This window comes from Artibeus jamaicensis, unplaced genomic scaffold (genome assembly GCF_021234435.1).
Source record: "Artibeus jamaicensis isolate MK-2021 breed Jamaican fruit bat unplaced genomic scaffold, CSHL_Jam_final contig_797, whole genome shotgun sequence".
NCBI lineage: Eukaryota > Metazoa > Chordata > Mammalia > Chiroptera > Phyllostomidae > Artibeus > Artibeus jamaicensis.
Window position 1 is genome coordinate 7,252,097 of NW_026521977.1, and position 19,245 is coordinate 7,271,341.

At 33.9% G+C, this 19,245-nt stretch overlaps 1 protein-coding gene across 14 annotated transcripts in view; it reads right to left on the bottom strand.

The window, feature by feature from the left end:
- The window catches only part of SOX6 (SRY-box transcription factor 6), a 625,241-nt gene that overhangs the window by 408,397 nt on the left and 197,599 nt on the right, over nt 1-19,245 (bottom strand). For 3 of the 14 annotated variants that reach the window (XM_053672990.1, XM_053672986.1, XM_053673000.1), the window contains exon 1: nt 13,567-13,585. The exons of 3 other annotated variants lie outside the window; for them this stretch is intronic. The gene's annotated coding sequence lies outside the window, so the exon portion shown is untranslated. Of the gene's footprint in view, nt 1-13,566; nt 13,642-19,245 lie in introns of those variants that run through there. 8 more of the 14 variants (XR_008392936.1, XM_053672985.1, XM_053672999.1 and 5 more) reach the window with 5 other exon arrangements.

Here is a 19,245-nt window from a genome sequence, read left to right on the forward strand (position 1 = left end):
ATTTTTACTGACGGTAAAAGTACAGTGCAAGTACAGATTTGAGATGGACTAAACAAAGCTCAGTCGCACAGCTGATCTAGCAGTAGAATGTAGATTATGAGCTTCCCCATTGCCAGTAAATATTCAATTCACCCTTACCATAATTTCCCCTAAAACTTGGTATCTCCAATCTAACTGGCACTTTAGCTGATTCAGCTGTGAATCTTTCATTTCTTTTTTTGGACTCCAATTGTCAGTGAGCTAAAGACAATGGACATCATTAATACCAGGGGAATCTATATATCATAATAATAAAATGGTAACTCTAAATCATGCCTGTAAATTTTTCTCTGAAGTGCATTTTTACCTTTTGAAAACAAACAAAAATGTTCTTTAGGTGTGCTTTACTCTCAGTGTGTCATTATTTTCCAGTCTTCTTTCCATAACTTAAATATACAAATAAATACAACACTAAATATTTCTCACTATTTACTTTCACTTAACAGAAAAGTGAATAAAAATGAAACAAATATATTTATTTGTTTCATTATTATGTTTGAGAGCATATTTTAATTGATTTTTAAATTAGGTACATCCAAGTCTTAGAAATGCAAACTCTTGTGATCACAAGAGACACTGAGTTTTTCATGGTGCTTAAAGGAAAGGGCATAATAAATAAGTTTCTGGTTCTGATTCATTTTCTGTTTTTTGAATTAATTAATGCTGTGGAAATCCCAGGCAACTGCTGTATCATTTATGGTGGAATTGAGTTGAAAGAAGCAAAATATGTAAAATATTATTTAATTAAAATTTTCATTTTTCTCTCCCACTTCCTATTCTGCTAGTGCATAGTCATTCAAACTAAAAGGACAGTTTCATGCTTGTTGCTGTCAAATTAATTGACAGTTGCCTTGGGCCACTTTAGTATCTTCAGAGAACTGTGTTTGGGGAGCCACATTGTTCTCTGGGGTCAATGCCTTGAGGATGACTCAAAAGTTCCTGGCCTTATTTCAAAGTTGTTTTGACAAACTAAAAAACTGATAAGAATTGGTATATGTATAGCTCTTGAAGATTTGCTAGTGAAGGCTTTTTTTGTCCTCTATATGTGATTTTGCTTTTCACTTGGGAATACAGTAATAATGAATGTTGAAGAAGAAATCCATTCTATTTTAATTTTATTGCAGTACAGAAAAAGCAAAACAAAGAAAAGTATACTTTTCTGATACTAAGTTGAGGATACCACGTTGGGAAATCCTTCCTTTTTCTACCTGAATTGTAGTCCTAAACCATAAAATATGATCATCTCTATTTCCTGCTTAATAACCTTTGTTATTTCCTCATAACCTCCAGAATAAACTCCAAATGTATCTTCCAAACCATCTGTTTCATCTTATCTTCTGACACTCACACGCACTTAGCAAATCAAGACTTGATCCTCTCTATATGTTCTCTGTCAATTGTTCTTTGATTGATTTCTATTCACAGAGCTTGCACACTTCTTCCCAATTTATGGCTTTCAAAAAATTTTTTTCCCTCTTACGTTTCCTTTTCACCAAATTATTTCCTAATCATCATATTGGACTAAGCTTTAATATCACTAATGCAGAGTCACCATTCTTAATCCCAAGCCCAGGTTAGGTCCCCTCTCCCTTCATAGCATGTAGTATAATTAAATACTTAATGTTTCCCTCTTATTTAAATTATAAAGTCTTAAAGAAAGAGACAGCATTCATTTTAGTTCACCACTGCATTCCTGGCCCATACATACTTGGCAATCAATGGAAATAGAAGATTCTCTCGTTATCCAAGTATTCGTTATGTAAGTCCCCAAAATTACACAGGAAGTGGAAGGCATCAACATATAAAAATATTCACTAATAATCTCAACATTTATAAAATTAGTCCTCACTCAAACAAAACAAGTGAGATACACAAATAACATGTATCTCATTCATTTGGTTAAATTTCTCTGTATCTTTGATAATCACTGCTGAGAGTCTTCAAAATTGTCTGCACGTTGGAGTTTTGAAAAAAATATTGATGATACTTAGGTCCCATTCACAAAGATTGATTTAATTGGTTAAAGTAGAGGCTAAGAATAGAAATATTCTAAAAATTTGATATTTCTTTCAGTCAGGTTGAGAATCTGGCTAGCTGATTAATGTATATTGCCTTGTGGAATATTGTAAATAATATTGAAAATAAAAATGTAAAGTAACTGCAAAGTGAAATAGCAAATCTTGCAAAACCTGTGGAAAAATCCATGAGAACTATAGCATAATGTTGATGAACAGCCTAAATCATTGACAAAGCAAGAATCAGCAGTTAGACTAGATGGAAATTTAGGAACTAAAAATTAGCAAAGAGTGATAGTTTATATGTTACATTATCCCAAGAGAATGATTTGAATATAAAAAAATCAATCAATGTTTTTAGGAAGTTTTCCATATAAAAATGACCATCCTTGTTATGATGGTACTGCAATCAAAAATGATTGTGCTATCACATTTGACCTGAAAAATTATTTAAAAAACATGCAGTTAATTCATTATTCTAAGAAATAATGCATAATTAGAATTATAAGCAAAATGTTGCCAACTGTATAAACTTGTTTTTATTAATTTTAGTTTTAATTTTTAAGATTAGGTCAAAATCAAAACATTTTCTCCATGAAATGTTTTAATTGAATTTATTGGGGTGACATTGGTTCAAAAAACCATACAGGTTTCAAGGGTACAACGCAATAAAACACATCTGCACGTGGCATGGTGCTCCCGTTACCCCAAGAGAAGTCTCTTTCCATCCCCATTGTCCCCACCTTTGCCCACCTCTACCTACTCCTCACCTCCTTCCCCTCTGATGTGTGTCTTTGTTTTTGTTTTTGTTTTTGCTTAATCTCTCCACCCTCTTTCATCCAGTCCCCCAAGGCCCTCCCTTCTGACAGCTGTCAGTGTGTTCCTGTGCACATGCCTCTGTTTCTATTGTGTGCATCAATTTATTTTGTTCATTAGATTCTACATATGAGTGAGATCATACAGTATTTGTCTTTCTCTGTCTGCTTTATTTCACTTAGCATAATAATATCCAGGTGCATACATGCTGTTGCAAAAGGTAAGGTTTCCCTTTTTTCTAACAGCTGAGTAGTAGTCCACTGTGTAAAGGTACCATAGGTTTTTTATCCACTCGTCCACCTTTGGGCACTTGGGCTCTTTCCATATCTTGGCTATTGTAAATAACAGTGAATATAGGGCTGAATATATTCTTTATGATTAGTGTTTCAGATTATTAGGATATATTCCCAGAAGTGGGATTGCTGGGTAAAAAGGCAGTTCCATTCTTAATTTTTTGAGGAAACTCCATACTGTTTTATCCTGTGGGTAGACCAGTCTGCATTCTCACCAACAGTGCAAAAGGGTTCTCCACATCTTCACCAGTGCCTGCTGTTTGTTGATTTATTAATGGTAGCCATTCTGACAGGTGTGAGATGACCTCTCATTATGTTCTTACCTTGCATCTTTCTGATGATTAATGACATTGAGCATTTTTTCATGTCTATTGACCATCTCTATGTCTTCTTTGCAGAAGTGTCTAAGTCCTTTGCCATTTTTTCAATTGGGTTGTTTGTCTTTCTACTGTTGAGCTGTGTACATTCTTTATATATTTTGGATATCAACCCCTTATCAGATATATCACTGGTGAATTTGTTTTTCCATGCAGTGAGTTGCCCTTTCATTTTGTTGATAGTTTCTTTTGCTGTGCAAAAAGATTTATGCAGTCCCATTTATTTATTTTTGCTTTGCTTCCCTTGCCTGAGGAGATATATTGGCAAAATAATTGCTACAAGAGATGTCTGAGATTTTACTGTTTTTGTTTTCTTCTAGCATTTTTATGGTTTCGTGACTTGCATTTAAGTCTTTTATCCATTTTGAGTTTATTCTTGTGTATTGTGTAAGTTAGTGGTCTAGTTTCACTTTTTCACACACACTGGTCCAATTTTCCCAACACTGTCTTTACTCCAGTGTAAGCTCTTGCCCACTTTGTCAAATATTAACTGACCATAAAGTCATGGGTCTATGTTTGGGATCTCTATTCTGTTCCAATGACCTATATGCCTGTTCTTATGCTAGTATAGGCTGTTTTAACTACAGTAGCCTTGAAGTAGAGTTGGATATCAGGTATTGTGATAGCTCCAAATTTGTTCTTCTTTCTCAAGGTTGTTGAGGCTACTGAGGGCCTTTTACTATTCCATATAAATTTTTGTAATATTTGTTCTAGATGTGTCAATTTATAAATTGCTTGGGCTAGTATGGACATTTTAATGACATTAATTCTTCTAATCAATAAACAAATTAAATGCTTCCAGTTATTTGCATTTTCCTCAATTTTGTTCTTCAGTGTCTTATAATTTTTTAAATATAGGTCTTTTACCTCCTTAGTTAAATTTATTCCTATGTAATTTATTTTGTTGTTGTTGCAATAATAAATCAAATTATTTTCTTAATTTCTCTTTCTGAGAGTTCATTACTGGTGTATAAAAATGCCACCAGTGTTGGCCAGTAGCTCAGTTGGTTGGAGCATTGTCCTCCACACCAAAGAGTTGGAGGTTCAATTCCCAGTCAGGGCACAAAACTAGGTTGTGGGTTTGATCACCAGTCAAGGCACATATAAGAGGCAACCAATTGATGTTTCTCTCTCTCCCTCTCCCTCTTCCTCTCTCTCTCTCTCTTTCCTTTCCTCTCTCTGTCTACAATCAATAAGTAAATCCTCAAGTGAAGGTTAAAAATAAATTTAAAAAATTTTAAATGCTACCAATTTCTAAATATTAATTTTGTACCCTGCCATTTTGCTAAATTCATATATTAGAGCAAAGGGTTTTCTGGTGGAGTCTTAGGTTTTCTATGTACACTATCTCATCATCTGCAAATAATGACAGTTTTACTTCCTCCTTTGCAATTTGGATGTCTTTTATTTCTTCTTCTTGTCTGATTGCCATGGCTAGAACTTTCAGTACTATGCTGAATAAGAGTGGTGAAAGCAGACAGCCCTGTCTTGTTTCTGATCTTAAGGGAAACATTTTTAGTTTTTGTGCATTGAGTACCATGAACTTTTGATCCCCATCCACTCAGTTATTAAAATGCAAAAGGTCCCTGACTGGTGTGGCTCAATAGGTGGAGTGTTGTCCTATAAACCAAAAGGTTGCCAGTTTGATTTCTGGTCAGGGCACATGCCTGGGTTGCAAGCCAGGTCCCTGGTTGGGGGAGTAAGAGGCAACTGATGTTTCTCTCACACATCAATGTTTCTCTCTCTTTCTTTCTTTCCTCTCTCTCTAAAAATATATAAAATTACAAAAAAACAGCTTGGTTCATATGACCTTGCCAAACATGTAACTAGAGATAGTTCTACTTTTTTCCTTTCATATTTTATTCTGTTTCCTTTCCTTGCTTCACTACAATAGTTAAAAGCCAATACAATGGCAGGGAGGATGAGTGAGCATGGCCATTAATAAAACTTTTCTTTATCATACAAAGAAAGCATTCAATATTTTACCATTTAAACATGGTATTAGCTGTAGGTTTTTCACAGATGCCCTTTTCAGATTAATGAAGTTATTTCCTATTTCTAGTTTGCTAGAAGTTCTTAATTATATGTGGGTGTTGTCAAATACTTTTTCCTATTCTATTGAAATGATCATATGGTATTTCTCATTTATGCTGTTAATACGGTGAGTTTTCCAAATGTTAAATCAACCTTGCAATCTGGGATAAATCTTACTTGATCATAATAATTTTTCTCATATTGCTGAATTTAATTTGCAGGGGTTTTATTAAGGATTTTTGCATCTATAACCATGAGTAACACTGTTCTAAAATTTTCCTTTATTGAAATGTTCTCTCAGGTTTGGTATTAGGATTATGCTAGCCTCATTGGTTGGAATTATTCCTCCTTCCTCTATTTTTTAAAGAGTTTACTTAAGATCGGTGTTATTTCTAAAATGTTTGATAGAATTCACTGGTAAGACCATTTGATCCATAGATTTCTTATAAAAAGTTTTATTTTTTAATTAAAAAAACAAGGTTTTAATAGATAAAGTTCCATTTAGGTGTTCTGTTCCATCTTGTGTCCATTTTCTAAGTTGTATTTTTCAAGAAATTTATCCACTTCACCTAAGTAGTATAATTTTTGGTATAAAGATATTCATAACATGCCCTTATTGTCTGTTTAATTTCTATAACTTCTGTAATCATAATTCCTCTCTAATTCCTGATATAGGTAAGCTGTGTTCTTTGTTCCTGGTCTTTACAAAAGAAACAAGTTTTACCTATAAAATTTTCATAATTTCAGCAGTTTATTACAATGTGCTTAGACATGCTTTTTTTTTTTGTATTTATGCTGTGTTGGGTTCACTAAAGTCATTGAATCTGGAAATTTAACTCTTTCACCAAATTTGGGAAATTTGGGGCATTATTTCTTCAATTATTTTTTTTTCTGCCCTGATTTTGCTCTGATTTTTCCTTGGACTTATATAGTTAGACCATTTAACATTATCCCACATATCCCTCATCCTATATTCATTTTTAATTCTTTTTTTCCTGTGTTCTTTAAATTAGGAAACTTCTTATTAATCTATTTTTAACTTCAATGACTCTTCTGTTATCCTTTTTCTACTGATTGACCCATCAAGCTATTTTTCTTATTTCAGATATTATATTTTTTAGCTTTAAGTTCTCATTTGGTTCTTTTTGTAATTTCAATCTGTGTTCCAAAATGCCCTACTTTTTTTCACATTTTACTTATCTTTCACATGTTGAGTAATTTTAGGTTAAATCTTAGACATCATTACTATCATATTTTGGAGACTCTGAATACTTTCACAGGGTGTCACCTTTGTTTGTTTGTTTTAACAAAATGCTTACACGCTTAGAACCAAACAGCATTTTCTGCCTCTCCTGCAGTGGACAGCAGTTCAAATACCTGTTTATTTCTTTTAGCTTTACACAGGCTGCTTTTAAAGACTATCCTGTTCATGGATGGCTTGGTGATCTGTCAGAAATTGGGGCAAAGTTTACATATAGAATGTGGGACTCTCTTTCTAGTCTCTCTTCTTTCCAAAATTACCTTCTTCTCACTTCCCAGAAGGTATGGTTGCCCCAAAGTCTATTCCCTGGTTCTTCAGGCCAGAAAGACTGCTGATTTTCTATTGCAGTTTTATTAGCTTTCCCTGCTTGGCACAGACTGGGGCCTGCCCTCATTCTGAATGCCTTAAAAATGACCAACTTACCCCATACCATATCCCTCTCCCTTCTTCCAAATGTCACCACCTCTCAAGATTTAGCCTGCTTTTGGTTGCTCTCCAATATCTTCAAAAAGTTGTTCTTCATGATTTGTCCACAGTTTATAGTTGTAATCCCCACTCAATTTTAAATGAATTAATTTATAAAAGACTTTTTTCACTGCCAATTATCCTCTGATAATAAAGACTCCTTGTATTGTCTTAATAAAGAATTCAGTGTTAGCATTCTTTTTCACTCCTTCATGCCTTTACACATTCTGTGCTGTTGCCTACAATGTCCTTAATTCTCATAACCCCACCAAATACACATCCTCTATGTCTATTTTGTATATTTTAGAAGAACATATGCAAGTTTTGCCATTCCCTACTATGCAGCAGAAAGAAAGAAGGAATTCCTACCTTTCATGACAGCATGGATGGAACTGGAGAGTATTATGCTAAATAAAATAACCCAGGTGAAGAAAGACAAATACCATATTATCTCACCTATAAGAGGAACCTAATGAACAAAACGAACAAACAAAATAGAACCATAGGCATGGAAATAAGGAACAGACTGACAGCAACCAAAGGGCAGAGGGAATGGAATAAGAGGGGAAAGAAGGGGAAGGGTCAAGTCAAGAAACAGGAGTAAATGACCCATGGACATGGAAATGGGATGGAGGTTTATTCTGGGAGGGGGGTGCAGGGCGTGGCAGGGGAGAACAACAGGGAAAACTGGGACAACTGTAACAGAACGACAATAAAAAAAGTTTTGCCATTCCCCAAGTTTTAAATATCTGAAATTTCAACTGAGAATATTTAAATTGGAACTAACTCAGATGTCTATCAATATAACAATGTCACATACATAGCATAAAGTACTACAATAGAAGAAAACAAGGTAAAGCTATATAAGTTGACAAAGAAGCCTAAGTCATAATTTTAATTAAAAAATGATAAAGTATAAAGCAATATATGTAAAAAGGGGGAGTGGTACCCTCACACAAAATAAAATTGCATATTTTTATATAATAGTGTGTATTTGTATATAATTATATAGAAAGAGGTCTGAAAATGTACAAGCTAGATTGAAAATAGTAAATAAGTTTGGGAAGAAAAATCAAATTCAGGGTGGAGAGAGAAATTAAGAAAAATTTCCTTCATTTGTTTTTCCAATAATTATTTATGCAAGAATCATTTAATGATTGCCTACCTTAGGCCAGACATTTTTCTACAAAAGAAACATATTTGCATATTACTTGTGTAATACGAAAATATTATTCATTTTAAATGCAGGTATTAATTCAATAAGAAGAAAGTGAAATAACAGAAAAGGTGCTTAAAATGCAGTCCCTTATGTTACTAATATACTAGAAGCTCGGGAACCTTTTAAAGATAAATAAATAAATTTAGTGTTATTTTTAAATCTGTTCTATCTAACTCAAATTAAATTCTTATTGTTTAGATCTGGACCTAATGAAGAAATAAACTAATTTGTATTTCTTCCCCTTTTAATACAATTTCAGTCTCTTAACTAACTCTTCTGAGGTTTGGACATAGCTGGTAAAGTCTAAAGTTCCCACTTTTCAGGTTATCACATAGCTGCCTACAGTTAAAAATATGTAGATTTTTTAATTAACATATTAGAGTAAATATGGATGAGCAATCCAGGAAGTAAACCTGGCCTTCATGAAGTTCATTCTTGGCCTCACATTGACACACTTACTTGTCTTAGCCAGGTGACATACAGGATATCTTATACACTTAAATATTGAAATAACTTGGTATAACTCAGCATCTTGATCTTTCTCCCCAGTTCTTTCTAGTGATCAGGCCTTCACTACTTCAACAAGGAAGTTCATCTCATTTTTAGACAACCATAACTGTTGTGAAGTTTTTCTTCTGCTGTTCCTGTGGCTCTGCTCCCTGTGACTCCCACCTGCCGCTTTGGGTTTGGCCCTCCATAGCATGCACTTTCCGCTATGGCAGCGCTTTAGCCATCTCAGGGCAGCTGTCAGATTCTCTTAAGACTTCTGTTCTGAGTAAACATGCCTGGTTCTTTTAACCTAAGGGAAGCTTCTACCAACTGGCCCAGAGTGAGAAATTTAATTTATCTGCAACCAGGCTATTTGTCCGATTGAAAAATACAAGATTTGGCTTTTAACTTAATGCAGTAAACAGCTCTCTTGGCTAATCATTACAAAGACCTTCTGGCATTTGTCTTCAAAGAAGTATCCTTCCGCTTGCCTGCACACATGCCTATATGTGACATACATATTGCCTGTCTCATTTCTTTTAAAGAAGCTTTAAAATGAGCACCAGAAGTATCCATCCTCAATTCATGTGACTGGGGTTTACACCCAAGAGGCTTGTACCCTCTGCTTCATCACATGATTTCATTTGAGCTACAGCTCATTTACTCCAGATTGTGGTATTTCATTCTTATAAAGTCATACTTATTTCTTCTTATTTTTGGACCTCTAAGATATTAGGCTAATTAAACTGTATTCAATAAGCTTTAATTTAGAATGGGCTTAGCAATGTGTTTGTTAATTACATGCATTTAACCATATCAGTTCCATTTCTGTGGACATGGTTAACTACTTTCTGTCTTTGGGAAATTAGGGGGGAAATGTCCAAGTCTAGAAAACCTGTAGAGGACATATACCTACCTTGTCCTGGTCCTCAGGAGAACCTAACACACCATCCAATCTAAACCTTTTTGAAGGGGCAAAGGTGAAGAGATTATTAGTCTTCCCTAAAAAATTATACCTAGAAATTTTTTTAACTTTTAGTCCCAGCTCCTGCTTCATTTCTGTCCCAGTTTCCTCATTATGAAACAAAGGTAGTAAGACCCATGGTTTAATTGTCTCACAGTGTTACTATAATATTTGTATAAGATAACATATAAAAAAGTTTATTTAAAAGTATAAAGAGCAATAAAAATATAAGATACAATATTATTAATAATAATGGCACCTTCTATGACCACAAATGAGATATTCTACATTGATTTAAGAGAGGTGGGGAAGGGAGGGAGAAAGAAAAGAAGAGGAACGTTGATGCAAGAGAGAAACATTGATTGGTTGCCCATCATATGTGCCCTGACCAGGGATCAAACCCACAAGCTAGGCTTGTGCCCCAACCAGGAACCGAACCCACGACCTTTGCGTTTACAGGAGGATGCTCCAACCAAACCAGCCACATCAGCCAGGGTGAATCCCCTCCTTTTAACACTATCAGATTTTAATTAAATTCTCTTTTTATCTCCTTTTTTCATACCGCCAACCAAAAAACAAATTTTTCAGCATAACCTCGTAACCTTGGACTTCAATTTCAAATGCCAGCACAGATTTACACAGAGTAAAACATAAATATATTCTGACATTTTGAACACCCCAGCCTTCCTGACTTCATTTTCTTTTTCTTTTTTTATAACCTTTTCTATATTCTCTTGGAAAAAATCAAACTGTGTACTAATATCATAGTAACTGTTACCATTATGACTATTTTAGTTATAGTTATCCACCTTGAAATTCTTACTAGCGGCCTCATGACTTTCCTATGCAAAAGTACCAGATACACTTTTTCAACTGTGTGTCCTAAATTTTCCAGATTTTTAAAGCCCATTATAGTGTTGCTACATTTAAATTATAGCCACTAGGGCTGCTCTACAAGTTTAGAATTTGAAAGCTATTTTCTTATATCCAAGAATGCAAATTCACAAAAATAATAACACAAAAGTAGAAAGATTGCACTGAGAAACAAAAAGCAACAATGGAGAAAAGCTGTCACATATTCTACAGCTAGATAAGAAACAAAAACATCACTGTTATTAAGAAATTTTTCTTAATTTCTCTCTCCACCCATCACCTCCCTTACCCCAGTCTTCACTAGCACCAAGTTGCATTATTTTACCTAAACAGAATATACAAACTAACCCACAGACTCTATTTCATGCAACTTTTTCTTTCTCTCAATATCCCTTTCTTCCTCTTTCTCATTCACTACATTCCTCTGCCTGATAACAAAAACAAATATTTATTAAATGCCTGTAAGTACAAGACCATGTGTGCTAAATACTAGGGAAAACATGTGAGAACAAAATAGTCCAGGTCATAGTGAAGACAGGCAGTGAACAAAAATTACACAAATAAACATGTAATTTTTAATTGCTATGTCAGCTATGATATAAATTAAAGGGTGGGAAGATTTGAATTGAAAGAACCAGGGCAGGCTTCTCCGAAGAAGTAACATTTAAATGGGGACCTCATGATAAGAAGGGATCATTCTGAAGGAGAATGGAGAGGAGTATATTCCAGTTGAGAAGACAGCATTATGTGAAGAGCTTGTAGCAGAAACACCTTGGAGTGTGTAGACCAGTATAGCAGCTGACTCAAAAGAAACCACTGGGAGAAAGGTGAGAGCTGAGGCCTACAACGCAGGAGCCATACTATGTAGGGGCAGGGCTTTGTAAATTATGTTAAAGATTTTTTGTTTTAATTAAAAAATAATAGGAATCCAAGAAAAGGTCTTTCTTAGATTAAAAAAAAAAAGGTAAGTGGAGTTTTTCCTCCTATAATGAATACGGAATTAAGTTGAAGTATAAAGAACAACATGGGAATGATAAACACCAAACTCAAAAGAATGGTTTACCTCTGGCCCAAAGAAAGGGAGATGCAAAATTGATAAAGTATTCACAGGACACTTCAACTATATTTTTTATGTTTTAGTTCTCATAAAGACATAGGTATTTTAACCTACTCTTTATACATTTCTGTATGACTAAAATTTTCATAATAAATTTTTAAAAGAATTAATGAATGTTAAGAATTCACCAGCTCATTTCCTTCTCCTCTTCTTTACCAAGCTCATATTAAAATCTTAGTTTTGAGAAAGACAAGCACACAGAATTTAAGGACCACCCTCTTACACACTTTGTTTCCTGGGCCTTTATTTTCTAAACTTTTTGCGTCAGATGTTAGCGTCTCTGTAACTAGCATATCTTTTGTTTATCATACACTATAATCCTTGTACCTTTTGGACAATCAGAGGGTTAATATGATTAAATGAGATAAAGCATTTAACATAGCATTTAACACACAAGAGCTCAATAAATTTCAACTATTGTTAAATATATTTAATAATAGTTAACAATAGTATTTATTATACTCTATATCCCCTGTCCTAATATGGGTCAGAACATTAAAACTAAAGAAAAAAACAAAACTGAGTGTATATGGCTAAATGGTATTCCGGTATCCTGAATGCATACATACTATGTATACTCACAAACACACACACAAACACATATACACATATAACATATATTTCCAATACTGAATTTTTCAAAAGCACACTTTTTCTGTGCTTATTTAAGCAGTAAGTAACAAAATGTTAATGAGGCCTTGTTATTACCAGTAAAGAAATACTTTAAAGAAACGGTCAGAACCTGCATTTGATAGTATATGAGTACAATTTAAGGTAAGTTTAGTAAGTTTACTAACCTCTCCTAAATACAATGCTACATTGAACGTATTTATAATTGCACAGCTGCAATAATATCCGGTATGGTCAATACTGTGTTTAAAAGGCTCGTTTTTGCAATATCAAATAACTCATGCAAAACTTCAATCTTATAAAATTGAATATTGACATCAAAATTTTTCTACAACAGAAAGAACAGTCTTTGATGTGAGAACATTATTAAAATCATATCTTTTCACTTAATTTTCTTTGTACAAATAGCACAGATCCTCTCACTTCTCCCTCTTTCCAACTCACAAAAACAATAAAAAGCTGTCTTCAGAAAGGCCCTTAAATTAAAGATCACGATGAAATGAGTAGTAGGGCCCAGAAAATAAGAGAACTTATGACAGTTGTTGTTACCTATAAGTTTAAAAACTATCTCACCGAATCTTTATGTGAACATTATATTCTAAATTATATTTTCGGAATTTCCTCCTGTGAAAAAACAAGTTTGTCACTCAATATTCCTCAGTTTGAGGTTTGGCCTTAAATTGCTTTGGTAATCATTCCTCCATGCCCACTTCCTTGTTCTTAATCACAAATCTAATCATGTATTTTTATAAATATTCAAAATTAAATATATTTATCTACTTATGTAAATACTTTTCAGTTAACTTTTACCGATAGTCTATGTAGGGATCTCAGTAACAAATACATTTGGAGCTTTTTAGATTTGTTCCGGCTGCTTGTAAATTCATATTATATTTAACTGTTTAAATAGATCAAATTCTATGCATTTTAGAAAATGGATATAAGAAATTAACTCCAAGTTTTGTTTTACTTACCAAGCTCTGCCATTCCACCTCACTGCCTGAACAATATTATCAGCTCTTCGGATACTCATTCTTGCTAAGTAAAAGGATATTTCTTCTCTAGCTGGATTAATAATCAACTTTCTAGATAGTTCATTTGTAATTCTCTTCTGGTTAACCCTTAGCATTACAGCAGTCTGCCCAATGCATGCTAACCAATTTATGAAGCAGAAAGAAAAAAGATGAAATTCAATTACACTGATAAAAAATGGAAAATAAAAATAAGGGACAGTTCACATTAGGCACAAAAGAACAATCAGCCTTATTTTTTATACTAATAAGAATAAATCTTTATGTTAGATATTACAAAAGCAATGAGGTCATAAACATAAGAAACCAGAGACATGAACAGAAAACCTAATAAGCTTCCAACACACCAGTCTAGTGCATTATCAGCCCATGTTTTCTGCTTTCTTACATTCAAATAAATACAAATCAGCTCTGGGCATAATAGATACATTTTTCTCTTAGTGGAAAGATCTCACATTCAACCTCTAAATGCCTCCTCTCTCAATGGCTCTCATCACTTGGTTCCTTATCATACAGCAAGTACCATCTGTCTCTATGGAAAATTTCTCCAATGTGATCTGTAAACACTCGAAAGAGAATAATCTGGAGCTCTTGTTAAAAATATAGACACCTAGGTCCTACTTCAGAAATCTGAAGCACCTCAGAGGATTCTTAGGTACATTAAAAGATTGAGAGCCACTGCTCTAGGACCATTTCTGACCATACCTAAAAGAAACACCAACACACAATGGAATCTGGACACAGAATGAAATCAACTACTCTTGCTGCAAGTTTGACCTTGACTTTTTGCCATGGTTCCAATAACTAGGATTCTATCTTGTTTTCCTGTACCTGAATGCACCCGTTCATCCAAGACCATGACACTCCTGTGGTCTTGATAACCTTCCACTTACAGACTACTCGGAGACTGAAATCTGTCCTTTAACTCTGCTTGGTGTCTATGGCCTTATTGTGGCCTAGCTGCCTAAATCTCAAAGTACCACTTACCCCAGACTTTTCTTGCTGTCTGCTTTATGAAACACTTCAATCTCCTGTTTTATGCCTCTCTTATACATACATGGACTATACTTACTGATGTTCATTGTCCATCTTTTAGCTACTGCAGTTTGTCTGCTGTATTACCTGTCTCCCAAGGCTGCTCCCATCCCAGTGGATCCCTACCAGTCTGCTCTATACCTGTTATGATGAACAGGACTTGCTTAGTCGCATCTAGAGATGTGAAAGGAACAACTAGCTAAAAGGTGAAAACACAGACATGGCAGCCAGTAGTTTCACAAACTGCTACAGAAACCTGTGTTCATGGTCAGAGTAAGGGAAAAGAAAATGACTAGAAAAAGAAAAAACATGGAAAACTAAAAGAAAACCTTGAGAACTGGAATAGTAGACGAGATGAGTGAAATAAAAAATGTTTTAATTCTTATCATTTGTTTTTTATTTTTACAGAAGAACCTTTTTTAAAGGTCAACACAACAACGATTATTTAACCCAGAGAAAAGATTAAAGTGACTAAAAAGAAACAGTGCTGGAACAGAACTCAGAAGACTTGGGTTTCTCCTGCCTCTCTACCGCTTCCTGTATTAATGACCTAGATTAAGTCTCTTCATTTCTATGTGTCTGGTCCCTATATGGGTATAATAACCATGCCTTGTGTGCCTAGAATTATTTTGATAATTAAACAACATCATATTTATTAAAGAGCTTTGAAACTACAAATACCATATAAATATGAGATTACTATATGAATTATATATAGCTACATAAATTGCTACTGTATCAAGATAAAAATGAGCACATCTACAAAGGATACAAAGTGAAAATTTTGTATACAATATTATATTAACTATATTAGTTCCAGGTGTACAATGTAGTGATTCAACACTTTTCTATTGTACAATGGGATCACACCACAAACTCTAGTAATCATCTGTCACTGTGCAAACTTACACAAACTTACTAAGAGTGACTATATTCACTCTTACCTTTTTTATCCACTCACCCACCTCCCCTATGGCAATTATTCCCTTGATCTATATTTCTATGACTCTATTTTTGTTTTGTGTTGTTGGTTGGTTGATTTTTGTTTTTTTAGATTCCAAATATAAGTAAAACCATATGGTACTCGTCTTATTTCACTTAGCATAATATCCTCTGGGTCAATCCATGTAGTCTCAAATGGCAAGATTTTATTCTTTTTTATTGCTGTGTAATATTCTACTTTGTGTGTATGTGCCCTTCTTTATCTAGTCATCTATTGATGGACAGCTAGGCTGCTTCTATATCTCAGCTATTGTAAATAATGCTATGACAAATATATTACTGCATGTATCTTTTCAAATTAGTGTTTACATTTTCTTCAAATAAATACCAGAAATGAAATTGCTGATTCATATATTACATGTGTTTTAAAGGGATATATAAATAACACACAGTAAAAGAAGTAAATAGGAGTTTGTGAAATGTATTTCCTTAGAAAATTTCAAGAATAGGACCAATATCAGTTATGGGGAGAATAAAGTAAAATCATTCCCAAATATAGATAAATAATCAAATTAACCTGAGTTTGCCCAGGTCAAACACAAACATTAAGAGCCTACCAAAAGGACTGCTAGATGAGAATAAGGATCACTTAGAGTGACTCGTGACATTTCTCATTCAGAAATATCTCCCTAAATCTACAATCAGAGTGATTTCAAGTGGTAAAAGTCTGGATCATGTGTTGCAAGACATTTAGACTGAATCCAACATGGCTAAGATTTATTCAAGTGCTGTGACTTAATTTAACTGGATTAATGTGCACATATTAGCATTAAGAAGACAGAAGTCCTTAACCAGTATACAAACTGGCTGATGAGAATTTCCTATTTAAAAAAAAGGTTTGATTCTTGACTTAGAAAATACACACTTCACCTGGCTGGTGTAGCTCAGTGGATTGAGTGTAGGCCTGGGAACCAAACAACCACAGTTCAATTCCCAGTCAGGGCACATGCCTGGGTTGCAGGCCAGTTCCCAACAGGGGACATACAAGAGGCAACCATACATTGACATTTCTCTCCCTCTCTCCTTCCCTTCCCCTCTAAAGATAAATAAATAAAATCTTTAAAAAATACACACTTCGATCTCTATGTTTCAATAAACGCATTTAACAAATAATTGTTCAAAACCCCCTATATTCTGGGCATTGTTCATGACGCTGAGAAATATGAGTAACAAAAAGTCAAAAATTCTCTGTTATATGAGCTTATGTTCTAGAAAATATTAGAAAAAGATGGCCAATAAATTTAATAGATATGAAAATTAGCATACTGAAAGTTGACAGAAGCCATGGAAACAAGTAGAAATGCATTAGGGTGATCAGAAATGTTTGGAAGGCTGCAATTTTAAAATACAGTGGTCAAGGCAGACCTCACAGAGATGCCATCTAAACAAGGTCTTGAAAAAGGTGTTCGGTTTGGTGGGGTTCTATGATCATAAAGGGTTTTTCTCACCAATCTGTAAATTTTATTGCTTTAATTGTAAATGAAAGATATCCTTATAAATTACCTTTCATATTATAACAGTGAAAAGTTATAAATCAATAATGTAATGGTGAAATGAATTGTGACACACCTATATAATAGTATATGGTGTAGTCATTAAAAATTATGTGTCCTATTAACATGGGGAAATCCAATAAAATGATTTCTTAAATACAAAAATGTATCTAATGCATGACCCACTTTTACTCTTTTTCCATTTAGTCAACCACTATTTTTCAACTACCTACTGTGAGCCACACAGTGTACTGGGCACTGGAGAGAGAACAGCAAACAAGCTGGACATGTTCTCTATTCTCATACATACATACATGAAAGACTGAAATAAAATCTATCAAAATGTGACTAAGGAGTAAATTTTTTTGTGAAATAAGCTGAAATGATTATTTTATTTTTTCTCTATGTTTAAATAAACTCAAAAATTTCTAAATATGTTTTGAATAATTCAAAAATAAACTTTGCCATTTATATTGTCCTAGCTATCATGGTTCATACTTACAGTGGGATATATTTTTGGATAAAGCACAAATTTATATTCATTCTATGAAATGTATATTGCCCTTTTCAATCATATACTCATTGTTATGCCCTACAATATTTAATACAATCAAATAACTTTCAATTGTATTAAAGGTCACTTTCTCCAGAGGCAAAAACTGAGACACAAAACAGTTAACTAACTTGCCACACTGGAAAGAAAAAGTGTTTCACTCCTAAATAATAATAATGCATACAGAAGTGTCTCATACAGTGCCTGGGTCAAAGAAAGACTCAGATTCTGAATGCCATTCTAGTACCTTAGCATACATCTCTCCCCACTTAGGCTAGTACTTTTGTTGTGGAAAAAAATCACTTACTTAAAATGGAACTTTAATAGTTATAAAAACCCTTGAATCCCAGCCCCAATACTACTACTACAAGATGTTAGCTTTATTGCCTCTTGCCTCAATTACTAAAATGACCAGTCAACAAGTTAGGTATAATCTAAAATGCTTCTTCGTTCTTCCTGTCAAGTTTTTATATTTAAATAGAATGAAAAATGGCATCTATTTGTCTACCCCTAACTAGCTGAGTTACCTTTGGCAAGTTATTTAAACTTTCTGGTTTCACTTTTCTTATTTTTCAAATACAAGACTTAGACTAGATAATCTCAAAAGTCTTTAAGTCTAGAGTTTCAGGTCTCTAATGTGCCTATAAAAAATTAAAGGAACACAGCTTTCTCAAAAGTAAAGAAAAGAAAAGGAAATTTACAACAATGACAGTTGGCTAGAAAAACTTAAAAAAAACAAAGATGTAGGATTAAAAGAGAATTTGAAAATCTCCCCAGCCCCCTGGACCCAATGCAGCTTCAATTACACAAGGGTTGTTTGGAGACAATAGAGAGGAAGAAATATGAAGGTCCCTTCGATCAAAAGATAATCTTTCTCCTTTACAAGATAGTGTTCCTATATTACCTTCGGTTGTAAATACACACAAACACCCCACAACAAACCGTTTTAATATTCAATTGATATGGAAGAAAAATAGAAGTCACTTATTTTGTTAAAATATAAGTATTTCAAACCCAGGAAAGGTGATTTAGTTGTGAGAGTTTTTAGGAAATATTACTGTATCCAATCCCTTTCTATCACCTCCTCTGTAATACAAAACCCTAATAGCTCTTCAAGTTTTCTTATGTACAGGAAGGAAAATTTCTGTGGGCATTGCAGCAACATCTAGTTTCCTGTAAAATTCCTGTGATGGAAGTCATAGAATTTATGATAAAACCCTGTAGAACATTGAAACAAATTTCTTTCATATTTCTCATTCATTTTACTCACTGTGCATTTGAAGGAAAACCTTTTAAGAACACCAATAATGTGAGAAAGCTACAACAACTAAATTTATTGTTAAGTATCACATCATTGGTCCTCCTGGGAGTTCAGGAAGAAAGCTTAAATCACATTTCCTAACACATTGGAGAGCTTCCCAGAGATGTGATGGCCCACAGAGGCAAGCCATCCAAAGCGCACTGGAATCTCAGAGTTGGTGACAAAGGAATATCACTTTGCTTAATAAAAGCAAATTGAAATTACCCTTTTATTTTTTC